The sequence below is a fragment of the Argiope bruennichi genome, chromosome 1, assembly GCF_947563725.1.
Source record: "Argiope bruennichi chromosome 1, qqArgBrue1.1, whole genome shotgun sequence".
NCBI classification, from domain to species: domain Eukaryota; kingdom Metazoa; phylum Arthropoda; class Arachnida; order Araneae; family Araneidae; genus Argiope; species Argiope bruennichi.
The window spans coordinates 85654643-85663780 of NC_079151.1; the positions used below are offsets into that span (position 1 = coordinate 85654643).

The window sequence follows — 9138 nt, forward strand, 5'->3', positions numbered from 1 at the left end:
TTTAATTCCAGTTAAATCTCTTAGATATATTTTTATGTCTATGTTCCCGTTAAATTGTCAGGCATTAAAACAGTGTTATTTTAATCATGTCATCATTGCGCACATGAATTTTTCAACTGGAGACCAGACCTTGATCCATGGCATTATTAAAAATATAATTGTACAGATCATCTATCTTTTAAATTTCGCATATTTAATTTAATTTTGTTATTCGCCCAGTGAACTACACATAATTAAACAGAATTTTTCTTTTACTTCTAACAATGGAAGAAAATCAAGCGATAAAACATTTCATGAAACAAAGAAAAGGTTTTGAAGTCCATGACAATAATGTAATCTATAGCTGAAAATTAAGCAAAAATTTTTGAAAAATTGCCAAAATTCGACAAAAACTCGCACGATTGTTAAATTGATGAAATGATGTAAATTTAGTTTTTGTACGTTAATATTTTTGGAAATTATCGCAAGGGGTAAAATTTTAGTTTTATTTTTGTTGTTGTTGCTAATCTCCATGGCTTGATTTAGTCAGACCAAATCCAAAAAATCAAAAAGAAAGTCAAAGCGAGGAAGGGAGAAGAATAAATTTCTCCCCAAAGAAGTCCTAAACAGTCTAGTATATTTTGAACAGAGGCCTGATGTTGGCGGCATTTCAGGCACCGGGGGTAAGATTTTTCACCCTGAGAAAAGAAAAGATATTTAAGGTCGACATTGGCGAGGCGCGACAGGCAAATGTTGGTTTTCCCATCACAAGGTTTTATTTTTAATTAATTAAAATTAAAATCACCCAAAGTGCACATTCCCGATCTTCAAGGAATAGATGTGCAGAATTGGTACCAAAAGTTAGACGGTTTGGTCTGTACAGTGCCAACTCAAACACACTCATGCGCGTTTCCACATCTATCTTTATTATTAGAAAAGATTACCATTCTTTTCATTATTAAAATTAGCAATCTTGAGTAACGAATTCTTTTAGAAAACTTTAGATTATATGTGCTTAAAGGTTGGAAAAGAGTTCGGAATAAGAAGGTTGTTGATATAGAACTTGCTAAATTCTGATCGCGCTCAAATAATGGCAACTTTACTTTCGTTAAGTCTCTGTTCATAGTAGATTACCGATGGAAGGGGATCTGAAATGGGACAACATGATTCCCTCAGTAGATATTTTACTTAGCGGGGGAAAAAATCGATTCCCCCCTTTTTTTTAATGTAAAGAAAGTATGAGGGATTTACTATGCATAAATCTTATTTTAACTAATATTGCAAAAGCTAATGCAAGAATGGAACATATTGAATTCGGTTTTCGAGGAAAGAGTCCCGCTAGTTTTGCTATCCAACAATTACAAGATATTTGTTTCTAAAAAGGACCCATAAATATAAGAGGAAAAAATTATTATAGTTTAAGATTTATGACATTTTAAATTGAATATAGAATATTTGAGAAAAGGCTGACAAAAAAGAGAGAGAGGTAATGCATATCTTAAATAAAATAACATAATGAATAGCCGTTGATTGATTTAAAATTTTAAAAATGTATAGAAATATTAAAAATTTATTTCTAATATTTCACATTAATTGATGCGAGAAATATATTTCTTAACATTACTAATTTCATGTCTATGTATGCATTGAAGAATTTCAGTTCTGAATTAAAGTAGTAATTCAGCAAAATTTCAAATTCATCTGTAAAAAATAATTACTATGAATAATTACTAATTACTATGAATGTGATATGAGAGAACACTTTAATTGCAAATATTTACATAAAAAATTTAGAAAGCATATTTACATGGAGAAAATGTAATTGCATTAATTACACCATGTGGAGTTGACCATACCAGTTGCAACTCATCCTTTCTTTTCTATAACTTTCGTTCAATACAATCTAACAAGATTTTTCTCAGTTGAATCTTTTAAAAATAAAATTGGTTTGTTACCAAAATAATTAAACTATAAATTAATGTTAATAGAAAAAATATTTAAAAACTTTTAATATGTAATGTGAAACTAACACATCCTTAAAAATGTTTCAAATTTACGGTAGTGCTGCCATCTACAGGCACAATAAAACATCAAAAGATGGATTTAATTTTCTTAAAATTATCTTACTTGTTAGTAAGGAAAAGCATTTACATGTTTAATATTATTTATTAAAATAATTTCTGAAAGATGAAGAATACACACAAAATCTTAGAATGATAAAATTCATTCGACTTTTGCGGAAGAAATGTGGTCAATATAAACATTAAGAACTTTTTTGAGAAGCAACTGCCATTTTTAAATAAATCTGCTTGCCTAATATGCTCTTCCATCGCCTAATAACATGCTCTTTTAAGATGACCTTAATGAGCCATTTTTAATACCGAAATTTTTGTGTGACAAGAGCAAAGAGAGTAAAAATTTTCATACTGAAGGAAACAGAAAGCAGCAAAACAGGAAATATAATTACATTTTTAGAAAAACTCATTTCTCTTTATGATTAATCGTTTTCAGGCCTACACATTTAAGCAGACATTTGTTTCATTATAAGTCCATGAAATGATTCTCTAGTTATAAAAATCATCTTTTTGATTGCATTTAAATTTTTTTCCTTATAAATTTTAATTTGCACATAATTGTAATGAATTTTAAATCCTATATTTTAAAAAAGAATTTTTTTAGCATGATTTAATAAATAAACAATTTACATGTATGATTTTTCAAGGTGTAAATGAAATGCATTTCCGATTTTAAAAAGTTACAGCCTATAATTCAGGAATAACAGTTTATTGATATGCACTACAATTAAGATGCTAATTTATGTGATTCTTTTCAATAAATTTTATCAGAATTTTTATTTTTCTTTCATATATAGAAATATAAATCAAAATATTGCTCACAGTAGCACTTTTCTGACCTCCAAGGTATATAGGTGCCAAATTTGGGAGTTGTAGATAAAAGTCTAGCCTATAGAATGCCAACATACACACACCCATCCAAATTTATTTAATACCCTTAGGCTGTATTATTGCAACACTTAACCCCAATTCAGCTAGTTGGAATTAACTGATACATTGACAAGTTTTGGGCCTAATATCAAATAGCAAGTTATAGAAAAAATTTCTCAACAGATAAAAAAAAAAAATACTTAAAAAAATATTATTAACAAATTTAGGTCAGTAAACTTTGATGCATATGAAGAATTAAGATATCTAAAAATCACCATAGAAAAACATGATATATCTGATCCTTTTATATGTTGGCTTTTTATGCCTTATTTCATGTTGGATCAGTAACAAATAAATATTAATATTACAATCTGATAATTGAATAGAAAGTATCTTATTTTTCAATATCTCATATATATAATTACAGAGTTGCACATTTTTAGCAAATAGGTTAGAATAAAATATATACAGAAACATTTAAAATCCAGTTTTATGAGAAGTCAGTAGAAGATATTAAAGAATTAAAAAATTTTTAAATATATGCATACAAATGCATTTAAAGTAAAAATTACTTTCTATTTCAAAGTTTTTAATTTATAATTTACTCTTAAGAATAACTTACAATATTACCTCCCCCCCCCAAAAAAAAAATCATTACTAAATTGCAACTCAATACAAATTTTTTTTTTTTTTTTAAAGTTAGTGCGAAGTAAAAATTCAATATAATTTGGAATGTTAAAGTGATTAATTGGCCATTATTAATAACAATGGTACTTATTATTATTCACGTGAATGTGACATTTAATGAATAGAGTACCTATTTTGACTAGATATTATTAATACTAACGATTAATCACATTGACTGTAATATTAAATGTGATGAACATTTAAGAGTCAGTTTTTTTTTCTTCTTTTCTTTTAAAGGTTACAAATGAAATTATTTGAACTGTCACATTTGGGAATTATAAAGAAATTGTAAGCCTAACTAGACAAAATTCAAGATAAGCATTAAGCACAATAATCTTTGATAATTAAATAGTGCTACGAATATGGTGTTGAAATTTAATTTGAGATAGATAAAATAGTGTACTGCCGTACTCTGTTTCAAAATTCTCGGCCTTTAGGAAAACATTGGCTACAAAATTCGATCCTTATAAACATTAAACAATTGAATGAAAATATATGTAAAAATTATCATTAAATATGGCTTGCATCCATTTACATTAATAAGGAAGTTATTAATTTAACCCTAGAGTGCATGATTTTTTATTTTTTGACAAAAAATAAATATTTATTTCGAATAAATGCATATAATTTAGGAAAATTATTAAAAAACTTTCAAAATTATTTTTTATGATTAAAGTTGGCCAAATAGCTACATTATGAACTAAACAATATCCCAGTGACACAAATCACATTATAATAATTCCACATTACAAATAAAAATTTCTTTATCAATATTTTTTTTTTTACAATGAAATTATATATACACTGATAATATTTTTAATGGTAGAACTTTTTAAAAAACAACCATTTTAAGGTTTTCCCAACTTTTGAATCTATTTCTTGTACCACTATTGTCATAAATTAAGTCTTTTCTACAAATGTTTATTAAAAAATATTTAAGAAAGGATTTCCAAATATTCATTATTACCCTTCGGAAAGTCATGTGATGCTTATAAATGTAAATAAAAGTGTATAGTGAAATGGTTACACAACACACTGTAGATTAAAAAATTTACCAATAGTTCCTATTTTCAGAAAACTAAGTTATAAAAATCATTATGCAATCTTTTTATTTTAACATATATAAAAGAATTAATTTTTTTCAATGATAATGGAACTTGGCACATTTTTTTTAATTCACTGATGAAACAGTCATGAACTATAAATAAGACATTATGAAAAGGTAACAAAAAGAAAAAAAAAAAAAAAAAAAAAAAAGCTGATTTCTCAGTAACCTTGTATTAGTAGAGGGAAAAAAATTGCAGAATACCATTTTAAAATTTACATTGCCAAGTATTTGAAGTATTCTGTTCATCAGGGATTAATCAAGTACTATTTTAAATGTTTGCTATTATTTAACAAACTTTAGAAAGCTCATCACAACAAAAACTTATCCAATCATGAAATCCATAATGAATATTTTATCTTTAAAGTTGTTTTAATTTCTCAATCTCACTAAACCATTCCTTTGTTTAAATAATGTATTTGTTTTAATTTCTCTGAAAGTTCTAGAATTTACACCAGATGTTTATGCAATTATCATACAAATTTTTTTTATGAATGACTTAATTTTAATTTATAAAAAATGTAATGATTCAAAATAGTAAATCAGTTAAAATTATTAACAAATAATTAAAAAAAAATCCTATCATGCAATCAGTTTGACTATTGATTAAATAACTGACTTTATATGCAATGAATACAGCGGATGCATTAACATTCATTCCAAATTATTTTTTTTAAAATTAATGATATTTTTAGAGTTATACATAAAAATTAAATGTATCTAATTCATAAATATAATTTTTCCAAAAATATGATTAATCAAGTGTTATGCAAGATAGTTCTGAGTATATAGACTACATGCATAATGAATGTACAATTTCCTGGTGGGAATATCAGCTACAAAATTATAGGTATGCTGAATCCAACAATAAATTCGGATAACCTTTTATTCATCATATCAATAATAAATTTTTTTACAGTAAATATTTTGTTCATTTTTTTGTAATAAACCAACATTTTCCACCATAATCATTAAATAAACCAACATAATCATTAAATTATCTTTTTCTTTGTGAAACAATGTCCTATTATCAATTGCTACATATACTTGAATTAGCTTAATACAAATTCTGTGTCTGTAAGAATGATAAAATATTTATTAAATAGTTCTGAAAAAATTGTCAGTTGTTGGAAATCATACAACTTAAGTTAGAAATAAGTTAGACTGTTTCAGAGGTGATTGAAATAAACAAAAGCATCAGAAATAATAATAATAAGATGGAATCATTTAATAAAAATTTAATAAGTTGAAATCATTTTTAAAAATTTTTTTTACATTTTACTTTATTTAAATTTAACACTCGTGAACAATAAAAATTAAATGAAAGCTATACATCACAAGTTAACTCAAAGTCAACATATAAAACTATGGTCAAAAGCTTTTTAAATATTCAATGTTCATTTGTTTAATTAAAACAAATCATACAATAAAACAGAAGAGCAAGTTAATGCAGATTTATTTCCTTTTCATTACATATTAATGAAATATACAGATGGTATCAAACTTAATAGTGTGAATACTATTTACACTTTTTGCACTTGAACATTCACTAGAAGCTATGATATTTAATCTGAAAGAAACAAAAAACAATAGTTATAAAATATAAAATTGTTCTTTTATAAATCAATATAGTACTTATTCTACTTACAATCTATGCAGGAGAAGGCGGAGCTGTAAGATCAATACTACAAATTTCTTTTGAAATATAAACACCAAAAGCAAACATTGTCCAGCTTTTAATCATATCCCTAAAGCAAAAAAGATTTAAAAAAAAAATTAGTTTTTGAAGAATCAAAATGTTTTAATAAATCAAATTCAATGGCACACGTATTTTGTCAAAAAACAACTTTTATTATTAATCTGAATATTTTAAAGAAATTCCCAAAATTTATACATGTCTTTATGCCATTATTATCAATAATTTTAACATGATAAAATTCAGTTTGTAATAAACTGGATAAAAATAATGTATACTGATGCTTTTAATTATAGAAATCTTTTGGAATTAAGTGTATTTTTTGAACTTCGTTATTGCAGTATCAGCATTTAATAGATATCTATAATATGATGTTTTAATTAGATTGGAAATACTATAAAGTATTAAAAACTTTCTGTATTTTATCAAACATATAGCCAAAAGGCCAAGAAAAAGAATATTTTCATAGCCTAACATGAAGTAATTCATTTAAATAAAGCTAACAATTAATGATCAAGTCTTAGTAACCTGGTTTTGAGAAGAAGACTATTCAAAGTATGGAATGGCTAAATTGCTAATGACTTTTTTAGAGCTAATTAATAATCTAGCTAATGGTGACGTGTATTGTAGACAAAAGAAAGATAATTGCCAGTATGAGTTATTAGAAAAGTATTTTGCATTTGTTCCATCATTTAATTGTCTAGTAAAACAGAATTCTTGAATCTTATTTAAGATAAGCTATCATAAAGTAAATGTAATGTCATTGATTAAAGCAATTTTCTTTCAATGTATAATCAAAAGTAGTATTTACTTTTAAAAAAATGAATCATTTTATAACTTTTCTAGACAATTTTGGTCCCTGTGGAGTATTTTTTAGATGTGCCACATTATGAAATTCAATTAATTCATCATTTAATAATTTTGAATGCAACATAATAAAACAAACCAAATTACACAGTGATCTAAATTACATAACATATTATCATCAAGATATAGATGAAATTGTCATAACAGTGAAATGTAAGCTCATTACTTCTTCAAATTTTTTAATACAAAATAATAATTAGACTCAATGTATTTTAAATTCGAACAAAAAATAAAAAGTTACCATAATATGTAGGATAAATATTATAATAAATTTAGAAAATTTAAATTAAACACTCAAAATATATGTATATAAGTTAGGCAGGAGAATAAAATCAAAGTGTATAAAATTAATTCTCTTCTATATATACTATACATTATTCAAATTTGAATTTGAGATTCTAGGATGTTAACAGTTTATTTCATTAATAATCAACTTTTTAACTCATTTCGACACATGAAAAAAGAATGCAATGGTTGCTATTCTCAAATACTGCAAGGATTAGAAATTATCCAGAAAAACTCAAAAATGAAATTTCCTTCTTCTTAACAAATAGAATTACTACAAACTGTACTTTTTCAAATAATTTAACACTCACAGTAATATGAAATTTTTTAATGCATTATATTTGACCATAGCATATATTCAAATTCTAATCAACAATTCATTTATTTCTTAAAAAGTAAATGTTAGAAAAGAAATTGATGAAATTTTTGATGATTAGGAAAAAATTATAAACAAACAAATCTCGCTTATTTTCCCTGGCTAAAAATAGTTTTTATTAATGAGGCTTTAGAGTTTGTTTGTAAAGGTGTTCACCTCTCTTCTTCAACATTTTAATTCTATGATTTTTTAAATGTAATGTAACATAAAAAATATAAATTAGCATGAGAATAATTGATTTTAGTTAAGAAATTATTGCAAACATTACAAATTCGCAAAAATTATGCACAAATAAATGATTTACAATAAAAAAAAATCAGATTATTTAGTAAAGAAAAAAAAACCGCCTTTGAATTTTTTTTATTTTGAACAAGACCAATTATAACATAAAATAGATATTTAAAATCACAACGTGAACCCACACATAACGATAAATAATTCTAATGAAATCAAATGTACCATTTAGTAGAGTCTTTGTAACAACTTTTGATAAATCCAAAGAATCCGGGCTGCGATTGGGATGGAGGAGGAACGTTACCAAACATTTTTACAAAAAAAAATTTATTATCCGTAGTTCTATAAAATTTTGATTATAGTAAAAGCAACGTGAATGACGCAAGTTCCAGAAATCAACAATTACAGTTAAGTTCAGTTCAAAGACAAAAATGAAAATTGTTGTATGTGTATTGAAAAGAAGTTGATAAATGTTATTAATATGACATTCTATAAATTGTTTTATTCATAAGAATTACAAATGTTATAGAACAATAATCTTTGTTTCAGAATGGTTTACTTAGAATATCTATTTTATTTTAACAAACTGCTCTAGCGTGACATATAGGGTGTGAATGTAGGATTCACGTTCCTATGGGTTTCATAGGTCTCATCTAAACGCTTAAAGCTCAAAAATTTTTATGTAATATCTTTAGATCATTCTTTAAAGTCTTTTTTACTCTCTCTTTTATGTGTATATTCAGTTATCTCACTTCACAATCGAGACCTTTCAAACTTTGTAGTCATCTTAATTTTTCGTTTTAAATTTTTTGTAAGATATACAAAAGATAATATTCTGAAATTATTTTAAGTTAAAATAAAAAACATTTTTATTCCTTCGGAAATTTTTTAGGTGGCCATCTTGCTCAAAATAAATTTAAAGTCTTGAAGACATTCTGAGAAATTTTGCATTCCTCAACCATTG

At 25.2% G+C, this 9138-nt stretch overlaps 1 long non-coding RNA gene across 1 annotated transcript; it reads right to left on the bottom strand.

The window, feature by feature from the left end:
• Nucleotides 1-6140: 6140 nt before the first annotated feature.
• LOC129978819 (uncharacterized) lies at nucleotides 6141-8560 on the bottom strand. The gene is made up of 3 exons (XR_008785225.1): nucleotides 8400-8560; nucleotides 6365-6464; nucleotides 6141-6286 (listed from the first exon to the last, which is right to left on the bottom strand). It is a non-coding gene; the product is annotated as an uncharacterized LOC129978819 (long non-coding RNA).
• Between the last annotated feature and the right edge of the window lie 578 nt (nucleotides 8561-9138).